At 39.7% G+C, this 12,798-nt stretch overlaps 1 protein-coding gene across 1 annotated transcript in view; it reads left to right on the top strand.

Moving 5' to 3' along the window:
- ssp3 (short spindle 3) overlaps positions 1-12,798 on the top strand; it is a 567,399-nt gene that overhangs the window by 221,350 nt on the left and 333,251 nt on the right. The window lies entirely within an intron of this gene.

The raw sequence follows: 12,798 nt of genomic DNA, 5'->3' as shown, positions 1-12,798 counted from the left end.
TTAATTCTAACCTGTTGTCAGAGGCAGACTTGCAGGAGGTAGTACCGGTACTGTCTTTTTGTGCAGGCTGCATGCAATTCACATTTAGTAATTCATCAATGTAAGTCCTCCAAGTCTCTTTGATCTTCTCATCTTCAGTGATCAGATTTTCATTATCATCTCTTAGGTATTTGGAGTGTTCTTTATCTCTTTTTTTATTTTTCATCATCTCATATAACATTTTCTTATTACCATTAACATCCTCTTTCAATTCATCACTCCAGTTGTTCAACCACTTCTCTTGTTCTTCTGTAACAACTTTGTTTGCTTGTTTTTTAGCAACCCTGTATAGTTCCTTATGATCAGTCCGGTTCTTGAAATATTTTCTGAACATGTTGTTCTTGTTCAGGACAGCAGTTCTTGTTCTTTCATTCCACCATGGAGTTTCCTTCCATCTTCTTGGGCCACTGGTTCGTCCACAAACCTTCTCAGTTATCAGTACTAGATTTTCTTTCAGATCCTTTCATTCCTCCTCAACTGTTCTTTCATCTGTCTTTGGTATCACTGTTTTGATGTTTTCTTGGAACTCTATTATTCTATCATTGTCCTTCAGCTTCCAGGTCTTGAGTTTCTTTATCTGTGTGGTTCTTACTACTTTTAACTTGTTAAACTTTAAGTATCCAATGAGGAGTCTATGATCACTTTCCAGGGAGACACTAGGAATCACTTTTACATCTAACAGTCTATTTTGTAGTTGTTTCTCGATCAAAAAGTAATCTATAAGAGATTCACTTTTTCCATCCCATCCATATCTTGTGACCTTATGGCTTTTTTTTTTTTGATACCATGAGTTCCCTATTATAAGGTTGTTCGTCAGGCAGAGGTCAAGTAGTCTAGTTCCTTCTGGGTTTCGTGGACCCCATCCATGTGCTCCTAGAATACTTTCATATCCATCCCTCACAGTTCCTACTTGAGCATTCATATCCCCTATGATAATTGTTCCATATCCTCTTATTCTTTCCTCTATGTCTTCTTCAAAATGTTCTTTTTCTTTATCTTCACAACCAGTCTGTGGTGCATAGCACTGAATGATGTTGGTGTTCTGGAAAGAATCCAATTTCAGCATTATGTGAAGAATCCGATCAGAAACATATTTTACTTCTACTACATGATCTTTCATTTGATGATCCATAACAACACCAACTCCATTTTTTGCTTGATCTCCACCTGACCAAAATAGATGGTATTCCTCTCTGAGTTCCTTAGATCCTTTTCCCTTCCACTTGGTTTCACTGAGTCCCAGTATGTTTAGGTTCCTTGTTTTCATTAAGTCTACACATTCCTCTATTTTGCCAGTTAGTGTCAGAATGTTTAGCGTGGCAATTTTGATTTCAGTCTCATATCGAGTTTTGTGTGTTCTGCTCTTTGATTGTGATGGAGCATCGGGTATTGAACCGTCATTAATATCATTACCAATGAGGGAACTAGAGTCATTATTCTGGTGATTATAATATTTCCATCTGAGGCCTCGTTTAGTTTTGAAAGCAATTCCAAATTATTCAGAAGCTGGCTTGCTGGGCCTATCACTTCAGAAGATTTTTCTGTCGGGGTTATCTCCCTTAGCCTTTAATAGTCCCCTATCAACCTGCAAGGCAGAAGGCCCTGAGTCAGATCTCAGGGATCAGATATTGCCTCTTCCGCCAGATCCGCCGTACCAGTGATTTTCACTTCCGCCTTCACTGCCGTTGAGGTCTTCACCCGCATCCCTGGGCATGGGTTCTGTGTTATACCCCACAGGACTGGGTCCCCGACTGAACTCAGCCATCCTATCACTACCCCCGCGATGTGGACGCGCCAGACAGGAATTACTCAAGTGGAGGAATAGGGAAGGTGACCCTATCTCCCTTGAGCCGAGTTAATGGTTGTGTATGGTGCCACAACCTAAGGCATATATATTGATTTTTATGTACTGTACCATTATTCCTGCAATTATTTTAATTTGAACTATTAATTTGATAGACTTTAAAATAGTAAATAAAATATGTAATCTAAATAAACAAATCTCCTATGTGTCATTATGCAAAAACTGAAATATCCTATGTGCAACATGTAAAAGATTATGTTAATTTTTTTAGTTTATGTAGACATTCTGCAGATATTTAAACATCAAATAGAGCCAATGGATAATTATATGCAAGAATTGCTCATAATCTTGGTCATTAACTACATCTATTAAAAATGAAAAAGTTTTTTCTCTCTCCTGTAAAACTTTGTTTTACATATGAGAGGTTTCTTTCTGGCAGCGACAATTATCTGATCCTGTAGTGATTAAGAGGGAGTGTTCTGCAACACTGGTGTAGCCAAGGGGGGGGGGGGGGGGGCAGTGGGGCCAGGCCCCCCCAAAATATTTCCTGAAACTAGAGCGATGATCAGCCGTTGTTTTACGTACGGTACGAACAACTTAAAAACGTACGCCGAAATGTTAAGTTAACGTAGCGACAAGAATCTACTAGCAGGGCTCAATAGAGCCATACATAATTCTCCATATTTGTACTGCTTGAATGAAAGGAAGACACTTAGGATTGTGATGCGCGGGGATATTTCCCTGTAGAGGCCTCAGTATTGAGAATGTAACCGTGTGTTGACAAATGTCAAGACATGAAGAAAGGGGCAATTAGCAAGGGATTACTCAGTAGGGGGCCGGAACGTGACCACCGAGATAACGGGGGGCCACGTCCAGAAACAGTTGCAAGCTTACAACATCGTGTCAGCTTTTGCATATTGGTTCCAGGAAACAACAATGTCCTAGGGATATTCGGGTTGTACCGTGGTTGAGAGATGTGCTGTGTTTAATTTGCAGCGCTGGGAAGACTGTGACAGGATTGTGAGCTGCACGTTAGCTCCTCATTTTGTGCCATATAAGTAACTTTTTTTTTTTTGAAGAGGGACCGTTCTGTCACTGAGAAGCCACCACCATGTGCATCCTCGGTAAGTGATGAAAAAGTTTTTTTAACTTTTAAAATAGCAAGACAATCGCGGAGTCGTGCCTAAGTTCGATAGGTAGGCCTATAAATTTTGTCAAATGCCCGGGGACTGATTGGAACCTCAAATGGCACCATCAAAAGTGTGGGTAACTATTTTGTAATTGGCGGGCGTGATAACTCGGTTCCAATGGTTCTATCTTCTCATCAGGATGGCCCAGGCTTGAATCGCAGTCGATACATGAAACATTTTTAAAATGGGAAGTCACGTTCTATTGATACGGATTCTACTTAAAACACAGATCCCGTCCCTTACGTTTCCTTACACTTTTGAGCCAGAGCCGCATCATTTATGGTGGCTTATTTTGAGTATCCAACCATTCTTCGGACTTACCTTGTACCTTAAATGGTGAGTGGATGCAGTTGCGTACCCACAAAATAACTTCAGTGGGTGGGATGTAAGTCCAGGCTAGTAGTGTTGATACAACTTTTCCTTGGAAGGGGGTGTGAAAAGATTTTTACTTTTATTTAGAATTTGCTTTACGTCGCACCGTAGGTCTTTGGCGACGATGGGAAAGGAAAGGGCTGAGAGTGGGAAGAAGCGGCCATGACCTTAATTAAGGTACAGCCCCAGCATTTGCCTGGTGTGAAAATGAGAAACCACAGCAAAACCATCTTTACGGCTGCCGATAGTGGTGTTTGAACCCACTATCTTCCGGATGCAAGCACACAGCTGTGCGCCCCTAACCGCACGGCCAACTCGCCCGGTGGATATAAAAAGGAAACTGGTCCTATCGAGTGCAGTGACGGATCTTCAGTAGATATTGTTGGTTTTGATTGTTATCATGTACAATCATAGCTTCTGTACTCTTAACATACACCGGCTGCATTATTGAAACTGTTCGTAAAATTGATAATATCGTTCTTCGTTTGTGAGGAAGTAGAATCTTTATTTAATTTGCCTTCTTAAAAAAGGAACCACTTTGGTACTACACTCCGTGAAGGTGACTACCTTCCAGGCCGTAGATATTTCGATTACGGGAGACTCAAGGAAAACTCTACTGCACCCAAAAACAAAGTTGTATTCTCCCAATCCCATGCCTTTCTTAACTCTGTCAGTGCCGGGAATCAAATGCAGAATGCCTTAAGTCAAATTCGAAAATAAGGAGACCTAAAAGTAACCAACCTGCCCCACGGTGTAGGGGTAGCGTGCCTACCTCTTACCGGAGGCCACGGATTCGATTCCCGGCCATGTCAAGGACTTTTACCTGGATCTGAGGGCTGGTTCGAGGTATACTCAGCCCACATGTTTATAATTGAGGAGCTATCTGACTGTGAGATGGCGGCCCTGGTCTAGAAAGCCAAGAATAACGGTGGAGAGGATTCGTCGTGCTGACCACACGACACCTCATAATCTGCAGGCCTCCGGACTGAACAGCCGTCGCTTGGTAGGCGATGGCGCTTCGGGGCTGTTACGTCTTGGAGTTTGGTTTGGAAAAGTGAACAGAGAAGGAAGCAACACCCCTGCAAAGCTCCTTAGCTTCCAGCTAGTTCTTCTGTCCGGCCTCGTGCATTTAGGACAGTAAGAAAACGTACGCCTTAATAAATGCTCCTCATAAAACCTTTGTAAAAATACTAACTGCATCTATTTATAACAATAATCACAAACGCCTTCTTTTCATGTGGCTCAGTTGGTTGTGTCTCTGTCCTTCTGAGTCCGAGTTCGCAGGTTCAAATCCCGGCTCGGATCGGTAACCCTTAAAACGGTGTTGAAATGGCAACAGCTCAATGTCATTGGTTTCTGACACGTTAATAAAAATTATACATACGAATATTAGCGTCACAAAACTCTATACTACTATATTCTGTATCCCAGGCTTGCGAGGAAAGTAATTAACAATTTACTTTACGTCACACCGACACAGATAGGTCTTATGGCGGCGGTGGGATAGGAAAGGCTTAGGAGTGGGAAGGAAGTGGCCGTGGCCTTAATTAAGGTACAGCTCCAGCATTTGCCTGGTGTGAAAATTGGAAACCACGGGAAAACATTTTCAGGGCTGCCGACAGTGGGGTTCGAATCCACTATCTCCCGGATGCGAGCTCACAGCTGCGTGGCCTTAACCGCGTTGGAAACTAATAGGACAAGGTAAACCCTACATAGCATATGTTGTAACGCGTGTTTTTCTTTACCAACTAACAAAATATCTATACCCATACGCTTTACATTTATTTATTTATTTATTTATTTATTTATTTATTTATTTATTTATTTATTTATTAGTGCCTTCAGTACAGTGGCGAAGTTAGGGCTCCAGGGCCTCTCGCGCACTTAACCACATACTTATCCGAATCTTCACTCTTCTCAGGTTTTCCTTTATCTGGGCTATTCTTTGTTTTCTCTGATAATAAGTTTAAATGTAGAACATGAGTAGAGATTTAACTAGAGTGTGGTTCCAGTGTATGGGACCCTCACCAGGATTACCTGATCCAAGAACTGGAAAAAATCCAAAGAAAAGCAGCTCGATTTGTTCTGAGTGATTTCCGACAAAAGAGTAGCGTTGCAAAAATGTTGCAATGTTTGGGTTGGGAAGAATTGAGAGAAAGAAGAAAAGCTGCTCGACTAAGAGGTATGTCCGAGCTGTCAGCAGAGAGATGGCGTGGAATGACATTAATAGACGAATAGGTTTGAATGGCGTTTATAAAAGTAGGAAAGATCACAATATGAAGATAAAGTTGGAATTCAAGAGGACAAACTGGGGCAAATATTCATTTATAGGAAGGGGAGTTAGGGATTGGAATAACTTACCAAGGGAGATGTTCAATAAATTTCCAATTTCTTTGAAATCATTTAGGAAAAGGCTAGGAAAGCAACAGATAGGGAATCTGCCACCTGGGCGACTGCCCTAAATGCAGATCAGTATTGATTGATTGATCTTAAATAAAATACTGAGATAATTAAAATAGTTAAAACTACATAAATTAATAGAAGTGAAAATACATTTAAATAAATTACTTACTAAATTAATATTAAAAACTCTTAAAAATGGCTAATCCTCAGGAACACACACATTCATACTTCAACCATTCAGTCAGCTGTCCTCAGCAGGTAGTCTCGGCAGGTGACCTTAAATAGTGATTTTAAAAAGCTAGTTTCTCTGACCTGAACTGGCAGGGAATTACATAATCTGGCAACAGTCACCACAAATTGTCTATTAATTTTATTTGTGCGGTGCAGTGAAATAGAAAGAATGAATCTAGAACGCGTATTTAAGTTGTGAAATGATGATAAAAAGATGAATTTAGAAGAAATATACATTGGTTGACTTTCAGCTACCACTCTGATCACCATCTTTAAAGTGTGTAGCTGCCGACGTTTATCAGACATCAGCCATGAGACAGCCTGATAGTATGGGGTGATATGAACATCGTACCCGATATTGTAAATAAATCGCAGGCAGGAATTCAGTGCTCGTTGATGTTTAAGTGTTTCTTCTCTCGTCATGTCAACTAAAACGACGTCACAATAATCAAGGATAGGGAGCATGAGTGTCTGTATTCGTTTGGCCTGTAGCTTAAATGGAAATACATCTCTCTGCCGTTTAAGAGGGTGAAGAAGTCCAAAAATCTTTTCACTTATTTGTTTCGTGTGATCAGACCAATCAGCTGCTTCATTCATCATTACGCCGGGATTTTACACCGTTTTACTGTAGGGAATAATTCAGTAGGATAGGCGGGATTGTGACATTGTTTGAGCAGCTCAGTAATTTTCGTGATCCAATTATAATTGTCTGAGTTTGGTTTTTTTTTTTTTTTTCCAGTTTAGTATAAGAGAGCTTCATTGTGCATATACGGTACACTGAGTCGTCGGAGGTCTCCGTTAATATTTTGTCTTGCAGTGTCGATATATTTGAAGATCGTCAGCACAGAGGTTGTGTGTATTTTCCTGTCACAGATGGTATGTCATTGATAAAAATACAGAAAATTAGGGGCTGTAGAATACTGCCCTGTGGGGCAACATTAAGTTTCATTTTCCATTTAGAGGCCTTGTCGTTTACTGTTACACGCTGTTGACGGTTACTCAGATAAGAACTAAATGCCTTAAGCACAGCCAGGTCGAAATTTAGCAGATCTATTTTCTTTATCGTAGTCGGAATTACTATAGTATCAGAGGCGCTACTGAAGTCAAGGAGGATACGTATAGTGAGCAGTCATTTGTCCATAGCGTTTCTAATGTCTTCAGTAACCTTCAAAAGAGCTGTCGCAGTACTGTGGCCCTTCTCAAATCCAGATTGTAAAGGGTACAAAAGAGCATTTTTATTTAGGTATTCCAGAACTTCCTCGTATATTAAACGTTCAAAGTCTTTAGAAAGCACAGGGAGTACGGACATAGGACGATAGTCAGAGGGTGATTGTGGGTCTAAACTCTTAGGTACCAATATAATATTGGCTGTTTTCCAGACAGTAGGGAAAGTTCCGTTTAGAATGGAAATTCTAAGTTCCCATGGAGGGAATTAGATATTTTTCCACCAATAAAGCATATAAAAATCTGATCAAAAATTAGATGGATCGCTTTTCAGGCGTTTGCTCTATTAACCAGCGTTTCGTCTTAGGTCTGACACTAGACTCCTCAGAGTGGGATGTGTCAGACCCTACCCACTGACGCTGGGGTGTATGCAGGTGAACTTATCAGAAGCCTATTTAACAGGCACAGTCTGATAACTGCATGCGGGAGATAAAACTCTACAATGGAATCGATGCCCGCCTAGCAATTCCGAATGGAAATTCTAAGTTCCCATGGAGGGAATAGAGCAAATGCCTGAAAAGCCCAACATCTAATTTTTGATCGGATTTTGATATGCTATATTGGTGGAAAAATATCTAATTCCCTCCATGGGAACTTAGAATTTCCATTCAGAATTGCTAGGTGGGCATTAATTCCATTGTGGAGTTTTATCTCCCGTATGCAGTTATCAGACTGTGCCAGTTAAATAGGCTTCTGATAAGTTCACCTGCATACACCCCAATGTCAGTGTAGGGTCTGACACATCCCACTCTGAGGAGTCTAGTGTCAGACTTAAGACGAAACACTGGTTAATAGAGCAAACGCCTGAAAAGCCATACATCTAATTTTTGATCGGATTTTGATCGAAAGTTCCGTTTAGTAAACAGTAGTTCAGTATGTGCGTCAGTATAGGCGAGATAGCACCCATAATGTTATGCATAAAAGTAATAGGAATATCATCTACACCTGTAGTCTTCGAATTAATCGAGTACAAAGCCTTTTAACCTGATTTTCTGTGACACTGTGAAATGTGAATGGTGGATTGGCTGGAGGAGAGGGCGGTGAGTCGGTGCAGTTAATTTGGGTAGGTTGATTATTTATTCTGCTAAAGTAATCGTTCAGTTTGTCAAGTGGAATGTCAGGAGTTGTCTGTTTCTGTTGATGTTTTGCTATTCCCAGAGCTCTAAGCTGGTCCCGTGCGCGATTAGAATTTAGGTTGTTAGCTAGATTCCGAAAATATATACATTTTTAAAAATTTCTGATTAACTGCTTTGTGCGATTTCTTAAGATGCGGTTAGATTCGAAGTCTGTGTCATCTAGGGTTTGTTTATAATGTCGAAATAACGAGTCACGGTGGGCCATCATTCTCTTGCCTTCATCATCTAGCCATGGACAAGAAGGACGAGAAACCTGTATTCGACGCGTGTGTGTATATCTTTGCCGCATTATTTGTATAAAATGTCACTTCTTTATTGCTTATCACATGGCCATTATTATAATAACATTACCGTATTTATTCTAAACCAGAATATTGCATCTTTACTCAAACGGTTTATTCTTGCATTCATTTCACTTGTACTTGGAATATATGAAATGCTGCAGTTATGTTGGGATGGGAGTAACAGAGGTAGCTGGGGGACGGGGGTTGTCGCCCAAGAAGTCCAGACACCCCAGGAGTTTTAACGAATGTACTTTTATTGAGCATTTTATATATAATGTACATTAATATTAGCTTACGGAGTCCGACTCATTGGCTGAATGATCATTGTTGAGGCTTTCGGTTAAAACGGTCCCAGGTTCGATTCTCGGCTTGGTCGGGGATTTTAATCGCATCTGATTCATTCTTCTGGCTGGGGACTAGGTGTTTGTCCCAACATATTCATATTCAGACAACATACTACACCACCAACCACCAAAGAAACACACAACACTGATTACATCCCTCTATATGGGGTTGGCGTCGGGAAGGACATCCGGCCGTAAAACAGGGCCAAATCCACATGTGCGACACAGTTAGCATCCGCGACCCCACAGATGTGGGAAAAGCGGGGGAAGAAGAAGAAGAAAATTACTATTAGCTTAAGGAATCCGCACGAATCCACCACTCTTACTTGGATCCAAGGACACCCATTTCCTTTTTCGGTATTTTACGCCACCTGAACTATGGAAGTTTGGACACCTATCAAAATAAAATTCTGGATGAATGGGCCCCTCCCCAAACTGAAATCCTGGCTACACTACTGTTCTGCAAGGCAGTATTACCGGATCTTTGTTTTGTTATATACACTGCCCTCCAAAAAGAGAAGCATAACTCTTAATATTTTGGTAGATACCTTGGTTAAATTCTACATTGAATATGGTTACAAAACTTTTTCTAATATATATTAGCTAGTATTGTATGAACTTTACTGAAGGAGAACCTACAATGAACAACAACAGAATTGTAACACATTCAAACAATTATGAATGCTTCTGAATATTTTGTATTCATTTCGTGCTAATTATGAAAACCATTATTTCAGCAGTGTAGTCAGTCTTATACCTTTGACGCTGATTGACCAGTATCTGATCATTACCAAGGGGCTGAGCCATAAACAACTCATCATCTTCCCCCTAAGTTCCATGGACTTGGCAAAAGTAGTAGCATTGATGAATGATGGCCGTAGCTACCACTATGTAGCAGAGGTTTTGAGTACATCTCCTACAACCATTCATCGGACTGTGAAACTTTTTCAGAATCATCATACCTATCTCAGAAAACCTGGTCAAGATGTTCTCGGTGCACTTTTACCTTGCTTTTTACCTTTGCTTTTTGAGGCTACAAGTGTAGTGGAACCAACATCTTGCAGCAGCTGAGGCTCGGAGTAGCCTGATGCAGGTCTACGATGTAGCTATGGGTGTGAACACAGTCAGAAGAAGACTCCATGAGGCCTCTTCATTTTGCGCATATGCATGAACGTTGGATTGGGATCAGTGGGGACACATACTCTTCAGTAACGAGTCCAGATTCAAACTGAGGCTGCCTGACGGAAGTGACGGAAGCTCTAGAAACAGCCAACCGCTCACAAGTTCATCCAACAATGTCGGTTATTCTTGACATAGGTGTTGAGTACTAGTTCTGTTTTAAAGCACGGTTGCGATTTATTGTCTGGTAGCCATGGGTAGAAGCAAAGTGACGATCAAACAGCGTGCCTAGAGTTACAAATCGGAAAATTTTTATGTAAGCGATACAGATATATTAATGTGCCGACTTTTCAATCAAATTATGCCTATTTTTAACCAGTTTGCTACAGAACACTAAGTTTGAGAAGTATAGATTCTACGAAATGCTAAATATCAAAATCAAAACACTAAATCTCTGATTTGTAAATGCTATAAACCATGAACTCTACACATCATTCATTTCATTAACTCCTCTGATGAGGTTGACATCAGGATGAGCATCCAGTCATAAAAACTTGCTACCAAGATTCATTTCACTTCGTACCCAACCCTGTAGAAAAGAGAAATGGGACAAGGATTGGACATGTAATGGAAGTATATGTATAGATACTTCAAGGCAGAAACAAGTTCCAGGAAGGACATTCCAGGGATCATATCGAACCCCTCTGGCAAACTAACAAATGTGCAAATTGTCAAAAAATTAGGAGAGCTGAAAGAAGTTGTGATTACTCATGTCAGATCAATTTTTATATTTAATTATTGGTTTTATGTGTTAGCCATACAGAACGAGCTGCAGATGTGAGACGACGTCAGAGTGTAGACTTTATATAAATAATAAAATCTAGACCAAAACTTTAGAACTACAGGTTCCCTAGTTGTCACTTTCGCTAGTTTGCCATAGTGGGGACGATATGTGAAGATTCACAGAAGGCAGAAGTATTCAGTCAGAAGTATGTAAGGGTAGTTGGATGTAAGGATATAATGTCCAGATAGAGGGAGTGACTAATACTGGTGAATTAATGAAATTTATCCATGAAAATAAAGATATTTACAAAAAGATACAAAAGTTGGAAGCTGAAAAGCAGTTGGATGTATTAAAGGCAATGCACTGGGATACAGTGCCGTTTCAGAAATACTTATTTGATTACTGTTTGTGTGAAGGAGTGATACCAAATGAATGGAGAGTTGTAACAGTAGCCCCAGTGTACAAGGGAAAGGGTGATAAACATAAAGCGGATAATTACAGGCCAGTCAGCTTCAGGCCAGTCACCGCCACCACCCCCACTACCACCACCACTATCACTTTCATGGTATCACACATATTCATTATTAATAAGCATATTAACACAGAAACTACACTCACACCATTCTAAATTATACTTTCTTCTGCTCTGGTTCTGGGAAGAAATTTTTGATTTACTGCTTCCACCTGTAATGGGCTCAAATAAATTAATTCATTCATTCATTCAACCAGTCTATCAATCAATCAGTCAGTCAATCAATCAATCAATCAATCAATCAATCAATCAATCAGTCACCACTGATCTGCATTTAGGGCAGTCATTCAGGTGGCAGATTCCCTATCTGTTGTTTTCCTAGTCTTTTCTTAAATGATTCCCTTGGTAAATATTATTCCAATCCCTAACTCCCCTTCCTATAAACAAATACAGTATTTTCCCCCAATTTGTCCTCTTGAATTCCAACTTAATCTTAATATTGTGTTCTTTCCTACTTTAAAAAACACCACTCAAAGTTATTCATGTACTAATGTCATTCCTCACCATCTCTTCACTAACAGCATGGAACATACCACTTAATTAAGAACTAGTATTAAGTTTAATGGTCCACCCAATCAATACACTTCACTTTACAAGTGAGAACACATTCAGTGTTAAAATATGTTACACATTCTTTGGTACACGTTTAGTCTAATTTAAGACTTCTTCAGCCATAGTGTCTTGTATCTAATTAAAATCTATAATTATTACTGTCTAATAATTTAAAATGGATGAACCCATTTCCTTTCTGAAATGTTTAAAAATATACACTGTTTTTCCATAAAACTGTCCCATCACTTTCTTACAAAAATTCTTCACATGTTGAAATTTGATTCTAAATGACATGGGTTCATCCATTTTGAATTATTAGACCGTAATAATTATGTATTTTAGTTAGATACGATACGCTATAGCTGAAGAAGTCTTATATTAGACAAAACATGTACCAAAGAATGTATAACATATTTTAACATTGAATGTGTTCTCACTTGTAAAGTGAAGTGTATTGATTGTGTGGACCATTAAACGTAATACTAGTTCTTAATTAAACTATATCAATACGGACCTATATGATGAAGTTTGTAAATTGCAACATACGACTTAGTCGAGCAGTTCATTTCCTTTCTTCCCAGCCCAAACTTTGCAACATTTTCGTAAAGCTATTCTTTTGTTGGAAATCACTCAGAACAAATTGAACTGCTTTTCTGTGTTTTTTTCCAGTTCTCAAATCAAGTAGTCCTGGTGAGGGACCCGTACACTGGAACCATACTCTGGTTGGGGTCTTACCAGAGACTTATAAGCCCTCTCCTTTACATCCTTACTACAACTCCTAAAT

This window comes from Anabrus simplex, chromosome 1 (assembly GCF_040414725.1).
Source record: "Anabrus simplex isolate iqAnaSimp1 chromosome 1, ASM4041472v1, whole genome shotgun sequence".
In the NCBI taxonomy this organism is placed as follows: Eukaryota; Metazoa; Arthropoda; class Insecta; order Orthoptera; family Tettigoniidae; genus Anabrus; species Anabrus simplex.
This window is presented reverse-complemented; position numbering and strand designations above follow the sequence as displayed.